Source organism: Ochotona curzoniae, unplaced genomic scaffold (genome assembly GCF_017591425.1).
Source record: "Ochotona curzoniae isolate NIBS_2020 unplaced genomic scaffold, NIBS_Ocur_1.0 contig_883, whole genome shotgun sequence".
Lineage (NCBI taxonomy): Eukaryota > Metazoa > Chordata > Mammalia > Lagomorpha > Ochotonidae > Ochotona > Ochotona curzoniae.
In genome coordinates, this window is record NW_024466599.1 from 77,013,488 (window position 1) to 77,027,823 (window position 14,336).

The 14,336-nt window shown below is 44.4% G+C and overlaps 2 pseudogenes; one reads left to right on the forward strand and one right to left on the reverse strand.

Moving 5' to 3' along the window:
• LOC121165003 overlaps positions 1-14,336 on the forward strand; it is a 107,761-nt pseudogene that overhangs the window by 24,501 nt on the left and 68,924 nt on the right.
• Positions 2,645-2,759, reverse strand: LOC121165447 (annotated as a pseudogene).

Sequence of the window (14,336 nt, forward strand, 5' to 3'; positions counted from 1 at the left end):
CTCAAAAAGAATGCAATTCCACACACTCAACAGGTAAGAAAGAATCAATGTTTTAGATATAGAAGGCTAAAGGAAGGCAGATGTGCGAAAGTCGTATTTAATGCAACTGCTCGTAATGCCGAGTTTTATGTCAATCAGACAACGCTTTTGCAGGTGTAATGTCTAGTTGAGGCTGAAAGGCACGGAGGCAATAAACACTTAGGTAGGTTCAAAGCTAGCACCCATGGCACCGTGTCAGTTCAAATAAACATCAAACTTGGATACAGCCAGACTTTTCTCCCATTCCTTTTTTCATCTGTGGCTGTGTTGATTTCACGGTCCCAGCTGGATGTCACAGAGTTCTTCATTCATTTTCAAATGAAGAGTTCCCTGGAGGATGCCTTGCTAGCTTCCTACTCTCATCTCTCTCTCAGAGGAAACCTAGCTAGCATCGTGGGTCCGACCGTAATGTCTCAAACCCAGAAAGCATCTTTTGGGGATCTCTTGAGTGAAGCTATAAACAAATGGTGAAGCCCTTCCCAATCTTGGTAGGGGATCAACTATTCCAACGGAGCAATGGTTAAACTGAGGTCAGACATCCCTGTTTGTAAAACCTGTCTGCAGTGCTGACCAAACACGGTGTCAGACTAGATTGGATGATACGCTATCTGTTTCCAAGGGCTACTCATAGAAGACCCATTCCTGTTCAAAGACTCTGCTGTAACCATCCCTAAGGATTTTGAACAAAAAACAAAATACAAAACAAACGAACAAATACCCAAATTTTTTTGCACAGATCTTCCCCGATCATAATTTATCCTGTTTGGGCAAGTCATTTCATCTTTTCCGAGTAATACTTTCATTACCTGAAAAACAAAGAAAAATAACAGTATTCATCTCAAAGACATTATTTGAGGAAATATGAGCTCATCTATCACCTCAGATAAAATGAGCACTCAGTTGAAGCTGCTACTCTTGATGCTTGGCCGTTGCTGTTAGCGCTTTGAGATATTAAGGTGACACACTTGGCCCTCAGCAGTAATTGACAGGAGCAATGATTCTCCTTGTAGACTGTCCGTTTGCCTTTCAGGGCGACCCCTCCACTAGCCCTTCTTCCTACATTTCTGACCTATCGTTTTGGGTTTCTTTTCTGGTTCCTTCTTATCTCTCTAAACTTTCAGTAATACAGGGTTCCGTGGGTTATCCTGGCACCTTTGCTGTTTTCTATCTAAATTCCTTCTGGATTGTTTCATTCAGTCTCTTGTGACAAACAGCAATTAATTATGTCTGAGGCATGAGCTGGATTATGTCCCTTCCAATTTATATCTCACAGCCTTAATGCACAATAGTTCATGTTTTTCTTGGAGCTAAGGCGTTAAAGAGATTTACATTAGATGAGGTCACAACAGTGCAGGAAGCAAAGAGGGAGGTCCTGTGAAATTGCAGAAGACAGTGTCTACAAGCCAAGGAAGCTTGAGAGGAGACTTATCTGAGTGACACCCTATTTCTGACCGTGCCTTCTGGCATTGCAAGAAAATTCATTTCTGTTGCTTACATCACCCAGTCTACTGCATTCATTATGAAAAATGAGGACAGGCAACGATTCTCAAATGCTTATTCCCAGCTCAGATACTTCTTTCAAACTCATATCATCATTGTTCTGACATCCCCACTTGAATATTTGTTAGATGCCCTGACCTTCATCAGAACTGATAAGGTACCCAACCCCTAACTTTTATTCTGCGTTAGAGTCGTTAATGATGATAGCTTCATTTCCTCACATGAAAAACTTTGGCATAATCTTTTGGTCCTTATCCTGCCATGTACTGCGTCAGATCAGCCAGCAATGCCACAGGCTCTCACTCTTTGTGATATGCAGAACCTGAATGCGTGCTAACATGTGCTTCCTCGCTACTGTCAGGAACTTCTACCACCTGTCGCCTGGATTATCCTACATAACCCTTCAGTCTATTCTGAGTGCTACCACCAGGACAATCCTGACAAGATGACATGTCAAATTGTGCGAAACCTGATTTCAGATTTCCATATGTCTTCCCAGCTCATTTAGGTCAAAAGCCAAAGATCTGACCACAGCCTTGAAGTCCACTCCATCCATCAACTCTTTGACTTCAAGCACTGGCCGTCCTTGCTCAGTCTGCTCTGGCAAGCCTGTCTACGTGGACCTCAGCCCTCCAGGTTTGTTTCCATTCCAGGTCTTTACCTGGAAACAATTCCCTTTAGTAACCTGATAACTTCCTGAAGCTAAAGCCTGACTGAAGTGGAAGCACTAGCTCCCCAACAGTTCCTCCCTTAGCTTTCCCCCCTTGGCACTTATACTTTCCACGCTTCTCTGTTTTACTTATTATGCTATTCAACATAATGTTTCCCCATTGAGTCTAAACTCCTTCAAGATAGGCATTATGCTCACTATGTTTTATTTCCTGCCTCATTTGCAGTCCCCAGCATAAAGTCTTATACATCTTAGGTTGTCACCATACTTGCTGAGTGACAAGTGAGATGAGAACGGAACACGGAAGTGAAATTCCTTGTTTCTGCCCCTATACCCTAAAAATAACTGAGGTATAGTCAAGTGTGGACAATGGCACTACATGTTCATGATACTGTTAAAACACACCATCTCCTAGGCACAGGCAGTGTATTTCTGAAAAAATTCTATTGGTTTATTTTTTTAAAATGGAACGTGTCATCCTTGCTCAGGGACCATGCTAATCTTCTCTATATCTTTCCAATTTTAGTATACGTGCTGTCAAAGTAAGCACTCTATTGGGTTTTAAAAGAGATGTTCTAGTCTTCAGATAACATTCAGGAAACTATGCATAATGGGAGTTATCCTGACCTTTCAACTTCTGTTTTTAATAGACAGCAGTAGAGACTTGATAGAGCTCTCCATTATCCATGGCTACATACAGTACTACTCCAACATCTAACCCCTATCATCCAAATATCAGTAGACAAGCATTTGTTCTGCCTCAGCCTAACATAAATAACCTCCTTTCCAGCCTTCAAAAACAATTTCATTTTCCTGGCAGCTCCCCTATGAGGCTTCAAAAACAGCTAACTCAGATGTTTCCTAATGACATCTGCAGGCCCAGGACAAAAAAAAAGCAGGGCAGGGCCTCTGTAGAACACACAGCCTGAATGGTCCTGGACACCCCGCTGCTGTGTGTTGTTGGTCCACACAAATCGCAAGGTCAGCTCGGATCAAACGGACTTCTTCTCTGGATCCTGGATGGGAAGAGCAGTAGCCACAGCAAGGGGTCATGATGATGTCAGAAGCCTGAGCATTACATCATAGGAATAGGAGGGACTCGGGATCATCTTTGTCATCTTCAATAATATACCACCTGTCCTAGACAATACATGTTGCCTCTATTTGTCAAGTGTTCCTATCATGTCAGAAAACCCGTAAGTCCCATCAGGCTTAAGGCATTCAATATGAGGCTGACAGTTCCTGTACACAAGTCTGGGTATGAAAGAAGCAGCAATTAAGTGCAGTCCATTTGTATTCACAGTCTGGCAACCCACAGCACAGATTCTCAACTCTCCACATGCGTGCTGGTAAACTGGAGAGTGAGAAACAATAAAAGTCATTCCCATCTGGAATGGGAGGAATGGAGACCCAAGGCTGCTCTTAGCACACAGGAACTCTGGGAACTCTGGGAACTAAACAGAAAATATTCCGCTCCTTGGGATGGCTCCTTGGTCTACTGGCTTCTGTTTTTTTTTGGACTATCTTTTTAGTATTGTTTACATTGTTGGAAGGATGTATGCCCTCCCATATGGGCCTCTGATTAAGGTGGGGAGGTTCAGATACATAGCAAAGTGAGTGGGACATGTTTCATCTTTTTTTTTTCCTTCTGTGTCTGCTGTCAAACTATATCAGCATCCAGAGTAGGGAACAGTCCTTTAATGACACTTTGGAAACCCCAAGGTGGGGGAAGAATGTTAACAGGGTGTTACTTCAATGGTCTTGATATCTCTGCCATGTTGATTGGTCGGACCACAGATCCTGTGATTTTCCCACAGTCTAAAGGTTTAAAGGTTATGAGTCTAAAGGTCCAGACAGGGAATCTCCAAAGAAACCTTGCCTGGGGTGATCTCAGACTTGACCGTGTGTATCAGCCAGTGCAGGGTCAGGTGCTGTCTGTCACCTGCACCAACCAACACACGTCCTGGTGGATGCATTTTGTCAGTCCCACTTCAGCACCATATCGCACATGAATTGATGGGTGTTGTGGCCCAGCCTAGCCAGTCCACCACAGACTTGGTCCTCACACCTACCAGCAGGTACTGCAGTCTAGTTAGGGTGACCCCCAATAACTCCCTACAGGCCATAAAAATGGTACAAGGCCTTTGCTTTGGCCCAACCTGACCCAGCCTACATCCCATCCACCTTTGTGCACACCCATAGATGCCATGACTAAGCTCAGCCTGATCCACTCCCAGTCCTAGCCCTCACATACATCGACAGGTGCCACCTTGTGCAGCCTGGCCCTCGCACAGCCCTGGTTCTTGTGATCACCAATGATAGGTACATCCTGGTAGAGGAGTCCTCACAGTTTACTGTGATCCAATCTGACATGACTTGCACCCAGACCCAGCACTTGTCAGCTGTTGCTGTGACATAGCTTGGTAAGATCATACCCATTCTGGTCTTCCTGCTCATCAGCAGGTGTGGTAGCCTAGACCATCCTAATCCAGTGCGGACTGGCCCACTTAATGTCCCAGCACTCATGCTCACCAGTGAGAATGACAACACAGCAAGGGAATAACCAAAGTTCCCCTATAAGGCCAGCTCCCAGCCTCAGGCTTTGCATGTCCCAGCAGATTCTGAGGCCCAGTCTGGCCTACTCTCAATCACAGCATTTGCCAGTAGGTGCTATAGCTGGCTTAGACCAACTCACTCCAAGTCCCAGCTCTAGCCAGTGGATGCAAAGCAGCCTTCCTATGAACTGACAGGTTGTGCTTCAACAACAGATTAGCCTGCACCCTGTCGGCTCTCAATCATGCCAGAATGTGCTGTGGACTCACCCTGCCTGGCCTGCCTCCAGGCCCAGCTCACACATATGACAATGGATGCTGCAGCTCAGCCTGATCTAACTTGCTCCCATCCCCAGCTCTTACGCTCAACAATGGAAGCTATGCCTAGCAGGGGAGTTCCCCAAATTCCTCTTTTGGGCCACTCCCTGCCCAGATCACACATGTGCTGTTGTATATTTCTACCCTGGCTGACATGGCCAATCCATAGTCCTGGCACTCACTAGTGGGTACTGAGGCCTAGCCCAACTGGCCCATACCCACTCCAGCTCTCATTGATGAGCACAGCAACCCAGCCCAGACCGGTCCCAAAACCAGGCTCTCTTGTGACCTCGCTGCTGCCACAGTGTAGCCTTACTTGTCCCACATGCATTCTGGCTTTAAAGAGCACCAGCAGGTGGTAGAAACCAACCAAGTTTGGCCCACTCCCAGACCCAGCTTACACACATTCCAATGGGTGCTGCAGTTTTGCCCAGCCTGAACCACCCACAGCTCCTGCTCCTACACTTAGCAGTGGGAGCTGCAGCCCAGCAGGGGTGTCCCAAGAGATCACCTACCAGGTCCCAGGTCTTGTGTATGCTGATGGGTGCTTCAACTTAGCCTGACATGCTCCACTCACAATCTCAGCCCAGCCCAGCTGGACATGGTTTGCATCCTGTCCTGGCTCTCTCACATGCCAGCATGTGCCTAAACTTGGCCTAGTCTGGCCCCAGATCCAGCCCATACAAACACTGATGCATGCTATAGCCTTGGTTGGCCTGACCTGCCCTCAGCCCTGGCTCCTGTGCTCCCAGGGTAAGTTGCGAACTACTACGGGGGATTTCCCAAGTTCCCCTGTTTATTCCCTACCAGGGCTGTTCCCAATCGTGGATCCTACATGTGCCAATGGAGGTAATGGTCCTGCTTAGCATGATCTGCCCTCAGTCCTGACACTTGCTTGTGCCAGCAGATCCTGCAGCCTGGCTCCACCCAGCCTTCTCTTATCCCCTACCCTTACAAATTTCAGGTGGGGTTCCTGTCAGGTGAGTTCCCTATTAAAACTAGCTCAGTCCATCACTGCCCCAAACTCTCTGTGCAAACCAGTGGGTACTACAGTTTCAGAGAAGTGAGTTCACAAGTCCCCTATAGAACCCAGATTTGGATTCTCTTGTACTCTGATAGGTGCTGTGGCCTAGTCGGATTTGATTTACCCTCTGTTTTTGATACTCATGGGAAAGTATTGTGGTTTAGCACAACCAGGCATGTGTCCCAACCCAAGATTTTGTGATTACCAATGGGCAATGTGACTCCCAAAGGGCAAATGCCTTGGACCAGACATGTCATCTATTTCTCCCCTCTGAACCATTCCACCTCAGCTCACTCACCTACATGTAAATGCAGTGATACAGTCTGAGGAAGACCCCAGGAGTCATTTCTTCACTGTCTCCTCTCTTCTCCCCAGGCAATCTGTAACCCCTCACCTGCAGACTAGAGTGGCCTATTCTGGCGTGGGGTTCCCTGCCTTCCCCACTTTTCTTAGATAAATAAATAAATAAATAAATAGGCAGCTATGCTGGCACCATGGTATCATTAACACAGTTTGGCATTAACCAGGCCCGGAGTGCCCCTAGCTATTGGCTGCTTTTCTCCCCACAGTATAACACTCTCCTACATCCTAGGTAATAATCCACTGTTGTCCTCAATTCTCTTTTTCAGCCCTGGGATTCTTGACTTACTCTTTAGTGGTAACCCATGTTTACTGCTCTAACATTTCCACAGTCAACTTCAGACCCATGGAAACTTGAGTGTCCTGGAACTTTTTATCATTGTTAAGTGTCTCTGATGTTTCAGTTCAAGCAATCTGGGCTTTAACCAATGTATTCATCATAGATTTTTTCTAAATATTCTTTGTCTCTCTTTTTTCTTTAAAGATTTATTTTGATTATTTTTTTATTGGAAAGGTGGATATACAGAGAGGAGAGAAAGAGAAGAAGATCTTCCATCCGATGATTCACTCCCCAAGTGACCACAACTGCCGATACTATGCCCATCTGAAGCCAGGAGCCTCTTCCAGGTCTCCCACACGGGTGCAGGGTCCCAAAGCCTTGGGCCGTCCTTGACTGCTTTCCTGGGCCACAGGCAGGGAGCTGGAAGGGAAGTGGGGCTGCCGGGATAGAACCGGCGCCCATATGGGATCCCGGGCGTGCAAGGCGAGGACCTTAACCACTTGCGCCACCGCGCCGGGCCCATTCTTTGTCTCTTACAGGGGTTGAATTTATTCCCTCAAGTTCACATCCAAAACTGTTTTTGAAGACTATATCTGAAGCCATTCCAGGACACTCTCTTTCAACTTCTCAGAGGCCTTTGACTGAACTTCACAGCTCTCATTATCATGGACATAATACTGTTTGTGTCTGCATTTCATGGATTATCTCCAAACTGGTAGCCTCACCTGACAACTTGCTAGAAGTGTACTGTGTGGGCCTCGCTGTAAATCATAAGTCAACGTCTTTCAGGAAAGAGGATGGATTCTATTAGGCCTGCCAAGGTGATGTTGATGCATATGAAGGTGAAACATGCTGTTGTTTACTGATTGCGTCCTTTGCTTTTAGATCCACACACTGAATTTGATGGATTATTTAAGACTATTTCTTGTAATGAGAATTATTTGCAATCTAGGGAAATGGGATGAAAAGCAATTGGATTTTCCCATTCAATAAGTCTTGGATGCACCAGCTTTTCTCTAAACTATTCCCACAAGTTGGAAAGTTTCTTTTTTGTTTGTCCCCATTGGGCAGAAACAAGTCATAGGCAGTTAGAAGAGTCCCTTAAGCTGTACAGTCACATAGTTTACTAGGGACCTATTCTATCATCCAAGTTACCTAATAATTCTTCTCCAGTTAAGTAATGTGCATTAACCCACTTTCAGACTTGAAATCAACAAATACCAATTTGTTAATGTTTTTTCTTCTTTAATTATTCGGTTTATGGTTGAGACTTTAGTTCAGTTCCTCCCTATGTCTCCAAGGCTTTGAGATCAGAAGCAAAATCCACACAATTTCCGTTTTTGCTACAGCAGCATCCTGCTTTTAAGCACAAAATCTTTTAAGCAGCATCCTGCTTTTAACCAACCATCCCAAGGCAAAGTTGTTGCTGCTGGTTTTGAATAATCGCCGTTTTCCTTCCAAACTTCAAGTTGCTGATTTGGGTGGGCAGGCGTGCCTCACATGTTTGGTGTCAGTAGTCAGCTCTACCGGAGGTGGATTCCAGCTGAAAACTTAACTTCCCTTCTGTGAGTCGCCTCTCTCTTCTTTCACATAGTCTTTCCTTAACGCCAGATTATGCTTCCCTACATGGCAGTATGATTTCAAAAAGGCAACGAATAGCTTTGAGCCATCATCTCTATTGTACTCCCTTGATCAAAGCAAGCTACTAACCCAAGTTAATTTAAAAAGGATAATGAAACAGACCATGCTTTGCTTGGAAGAACAGAAATATCACACTACAATGGAGCCTTCATACAAGGACCTGAGGAATCACTGGTTATGTTTTGCAATGTGCTGCACTCTGCTTGGGAAAAGGAACAACACTGCGTGGTCAAATCAAATTTGGGTTACTGAAGCCCTCTTCCATATGACCTAGAAACTTTACCGAAGTAAGACTCTAAGAAGTCTCTGAACTAGAAAAGCTGCAAATTGATTTATCACAGACATCATATATTTATGGCACATAATTATGGACCAATATGTCATAGCATCATCGGAGGCAATGGGTGAAAAAGTAATGATTACAATGCTTTTTGGGGCCCGGTGCCGTGGTCTAGTGGTTAAAGTCCTCACCTTGAATGCCCTGGGATCCCATATGGGCGCCGGTTCTAATCCCAGCAGCTTCACTTCCCATTCAGCTCCCTGCCTGTGGCCTGGGAAAGCAGTGGAGGACGGCCCAAGGCTTTGGGACCCTGCACCTGTGTGGGAGACCTGGAAGAGTTTCCTGGCTCCTGGCTTCAGATTGGTGCAGCACCGGCAGTTGTGCTCACTTGGGGAGTGAATCATCGGATGGAAGATCTTCCTCTCTGTCTCTCCTCCTCTCTGTGTAATAAAAAAAGAAGAAATCTTAAAATAAAAAAAATGACTTCTCAATGACTTCTGATGGTCTTAAAGTTTTTTCTATCAATTGATCAAAGATCTAAAACTGGAGGCCAAGCAAGAGAAATGCAGAAGAAAGCTAAAAGATGGCCAGCTGACATGTGATTCAATCAAAATATTGTTAGGTTCACAGGTGATTAAGAGTGAAAGACTTATCTTGGGCAGAGCTTACTAGTCAAGGGAGAAAGTCTCAAGGAGTGCCCCCTGGTGGAAGACAGACCAGGACCACTTGCACATGCTGGGGTTCCCACATGAGGGGAGTGGTAGCACAGGGTATACAACACTGGGCGTTGATACATTTTAGGAGATGGGGGAGGCAGCAACTCCTCGGTTTGCACATGCTTCTGATGTGTAGCATGGGATACTCATAATGGTGGGTTTTGATATTCTGTGCAGAGAGAAGTTTAGGGTAATTCGATATTTCAAACATGTCTAGATGGGCATGTCAGCTTGACATTGGCAGGGTGTGGAGTCACCTCTGCTCTGGACAACCTAACAACTACCTTATGTGACTTAGATTGAAAATAAACTATCAAGACACGTTTATGCATAGTGCCATTGGAAACTACAGCATTTAATATTTTCCCAAAACACAGTGGGACAGGTTGGGTTTTGCTAAATTCTCACATGAGATAATGTATGTGCATGCTAGCCAATGGAACTAGCCAATGAACACTGCTACAGTTTGAGTTTTTATTTGGATTTTCAGAATTGAAATATTTGCACTTAATGAGATATGTCCAAGACAAATCCAACTTTCAAGAGGAAATTTTTTGATGACTCAGAAGTAGTTTAAGCTCACAGCCCAGATGGAATCTCATATAATATTTTTAGTGCATCTGTGTTTTGATTGCAACCCATCACATGAGGCCAGGTGTGGAGTCTTCCATTCGTGGTACCATACTGGAATTCCACAATGTTCACATTTGATGCATTCCAGGTTTCAGATTTCCAGATCAAGATGCTGTCATTAAATGTGATGAAAAATGAAGCATTTGGGAAAAAAAGTCGGAGGTGAAGTAGTAAACATTGAGTTGGGAAAGGAAGAAAAGGAAAAAATATTTGGAGTCATTTATAATCAGACCCCTGTAGAACCCAGAAACATTGTTTTGCCTCAGAAGTGGTTTTCTTTCCATCCTGAACCCTGCACTTGTGGGTCTGCGGGACCAGTGATTCGAGAAATGCAATTTGGATCCATAAAGAGTTTTGACATTTTGAAGTATAGTTTCAGGACCTCCCGCATTGCTATTTATTTATTCTAAGCAAGGACAGTGAATTAAAAAAAAAAAGTGACATTCCTTCACTCTTTTTGCCGAAGTAGAATAGGCATCACATTTCAAATAAAGAAAGCAAATCATTAAAAATGAACTCTCACTTGATTTTTAAGATTCATTCACTCTGAGAAGTCACACAGCCTCCATGCATTCATTAAAAACTATAGCTAACACCCACTGGCCCGAGCCCTGTGGCCTCAGCGTCTAACCCAGTTCTTAATCTCAACCCTGGGTCAGCTGTTTTGTCTCTGTGTTGATTGCTGGGAAGTTATTATTTTTTAAAGATGTATTTATTTTTTGAAGAGGCGGATATACAAAGGAGGAGAGACAGAGAGGCAGATCTTCCTTCCGATGGTTCACTCCCCAAGTGAGCGCAACGGCTGGAGCTGAGCGAATCCATCCGAAGACAGGAGCCAGGAGCTCTTCTGGGTCTCCCACATGAGTGCAGGGTCCCAAGGCTTTGAGCCGTCCTCAGCTGCTTTCCTGGGCCACAGGCAGGGAGCTGGATGGGAAGCAGGGCTGCCGGGATTGGAACCGGCCACCATATGGGATTCTGGTGCAAGGCGAGGGCTTTAACCACTACGCTATCACGCCGGGGAAGTCATTCTGATAGGAGACTGTACTGCTACTCCCCATTCCTTAATTTGCTTTTTCTTAAATTTAGAATTCTGAAAAATAGATTTGCCAAGAAATATTTGAAATAAATGTAAAATAAATGTAACAATAATGTAAAAAAATGTAAAAGCACTTGACTCACTTTACCATATGTTATTCTACAAGAATCTGCATTTTGTGCTTTGAAATGAATATCTGGATTGGAGGGGGGGGCTACTTTCTTGCTGATGAATATTCATTTGATCTGATCCTGGAGTAAAATGGAAACCTGCGTACTTTTGGATGAGATCTCTTCCATATGTGATATTTTATTTTCTCTCCAAGCTGTATCTTGCTTTTATAAAGAGATAGAATCAATTTTCTGCCTCTACCTTACATTACTGAGATGTGTGCAAAAGTTCAAACATTACAAAATATGTTCCTATTTTGTCAGCTTTTATGCTACATAAATAGGTCTTAGCCGACTGGCAAACCCATCTTGGCGTCACAAAGGAGTAAATGCAGAACTGAATCACAACACATCCCCATCATCGATGCTTTAACAGAAGCTCCTCTGTGCACTTAAGCATCTAAAATAAAACACGATTTTTGTGTGCCTCTACAAAAATGGAATATACTGCCTTTTGTCTAGCATAACATACTCCTTTTCTGTCTTTTGCTGCATGCTCTGATTATCGTTGTCTTCTGTTAGTCATTATTTTACCAGAGAATCTTCAGGAATTCTGAAACTGTGCGTCACGGGGAATTCTCCCAAGTTAGGTCTGGTTTTGCATTACCCTGCGTAGTACAGTGCTTCGAATCATGCTTGGCCAGCAACTTGTAATGACAGCAAACCCATTTTGGAGTGTCTTAGAAAACCCGGATATTTCTCCCAAATCAGTTTCCAAAGAACCCAGAAAAGGCAGGCAGTTGGGTTTCCGTCATGCGTGGACTTATAGAAAGCCCAAAGGAGAGATCCCTGGATCAAGTGAAGGTCAAGGTTAAATTATCCATAGATGTCTGCTTGCTTAAGAAGAGCATGTCTATTACGGTGCAAAGGATGACTAAGTCTCTCTGTGATGATCCCAGAAATGGTAGGGGAGTTGTAGGAGGGTCCTCACAGTTTCAGGGTGAAAGTAGGGTGCCTGACTCCATTAGGAATCACAGATTCTAGAAGATTTTAAAACGCTATTAAAATCCACACAGCCATACAGACATCCCCAACTTCAATGAGCACAAGTTTGTTCTGACTTACATGTGTCACGGTCCTGGGCCAGCCACAGGCAGTGTTGCTCCAGGAAGAGCCAAGCTCCGCCTCCCACACTCTTGTCTATTCTGATGGCTTCACGTGGCATCGCAGAGTGTTTTGCCAGGGTCAGCCCCAGAAGAAGCCGTGGGATGGATGGCTCCTTCAGTTTCATAACTTCCACTTTTCCCTGGAGCATTATCTTGAATCATTCTCATTTTGAATCTCAGAAATCCTACCATGCAATCATGACCCTAGTTGCCATCTTGCTTTGTCAGGAGACTTTAGAGAGCGGACTTTGCCACTGCACGAGTTCCTGCTGCCAACCCCACCCCTCAGTATGCAGCACAGGCTTTCAGAGAGCATAGCAGGTCCAGGCCAGCAGAAAGGCCATTCAGCTAGAGCTCCACTCTTGCACTTTCAGCCCTGGAATATGCAGTTTAGTAAAAAGGCAATGGTTCTGTCCTTTCAATACTGTTAGAAAAAAATGTCAATATTTTCATCCTAAATACTAATATTTATATCCCAGACAGCATGCCTTTTCACTTTGGATGCTCAGTTTGTTAACAGGCCTTTGAAAATAATATGAAGAGCGCTAACCTGGCCTCACAGCTTATAAAGAGAAATTGCCTTTAACTGGAGGCTGCCCAAGACAAACAGCTTCTGAAGCAGCTTATTTTTTCCCTTGTTGACAAAATGACATCTCTTATTATGAAAATATGTTTTTATTATCCACCTTGTTATGTGCTAAGTTTAGCGGGTGTTTAGACAGTCAGAATTCTGCTTTGCTCCTTTTAGGGGAAGGAGGCTATAAAAGTGTGTTTTACATAAATGTCAGCTTGGGAATCACCATGACATCGGCCCACATTTGCAAAGAAAAAAAAGTAAATTGTTTGCCTGAGTCAGTAAATGGGATGAATATTTTTGAATGCATCATTAAAAGCCAATATGCAAAACATTTCGGTAATTATAATGACACCTGTGTCTGGGCCCCTGGAAGAAATGAGCCAGTTTTACTTTATTGTGTATCTGCATAATAAGCTATCATAACCATCTCTGATATAAAACGCACACATAATTAGGAAAGTGAGTGCAAGTCCTCAAGGTACATTGTGCCCTTCCCTTCCGAGCATCAGTTTCATCTCTATATTTTGGACTTAATCACACCTGCCAGAGTAGGAAGCAGCTGCAAAAGGGCAGGTCCAACCCATCGTTCTGACAGGCTCAGTGAACTGTAGGGAGGCTACATCCTGCAGCTAGGACTCAACTAGGTTTTTGCTTTGTTTCCTTAAGACCAACCTCACTTCACTTCTTAAGTCTAACCTCACTTCCAGCATTGCTTAACAACCATTGATGGTTTCCCATTTGTTTGAACAAATTCCAAATGCAACCTCTGCAAGCCTAGGGCTGTTCGCACTTCCCTGTCCCCTGCTTTCTCTAGCCACACAGAACCTTGCCCTGCTCCCCTTGACTTTCCTGTTCCCACTTTGTCCAGTGACCTCTCAGGTGTAATGTTTACAGGCCAGAACACTTTCCTTCCATATTCAACCAAATGCCAGTTACTCCTTTTGTAGGTCTCTGGAGGGTCTCCATACAGTCCCATCAGAGCCCTTTTAATGAATTACTTCCCCATGCAGTATATTCTCCTACCCACACTGGTCTTCTATTTCTTAGAATCACACATCATTTTAAAAGATGTATTTATTTTTATTGGAAAGGAAGATATACAAGAGAGGAGGAGAGACAGAGAGGAAGATCTTCCTTCCAATGATTCACTCCCCAAGTGGCCACAACAGCCAGAGCTAAGCAGATCTAAAGCCAGGAGACTGGAACCTCTACCAGATCTCCCATGCTTTGAATCATGCTCCACTGCTTTCCCAAGTCATAAGCGCGGAGCTGGATGGGAAACAGGGCTGCCGGGATTAGAACCGGCCCCCGTATGGGTCATAATGCAAGCAAGGTGAGGACTTTAGTCACTAGGCTGTCACACCGGGCCCTACTCATCACATTTTAAATTGTTGATCCAAGGTTTACCCTCTCTGTTGGACCATAAGCAAGGGA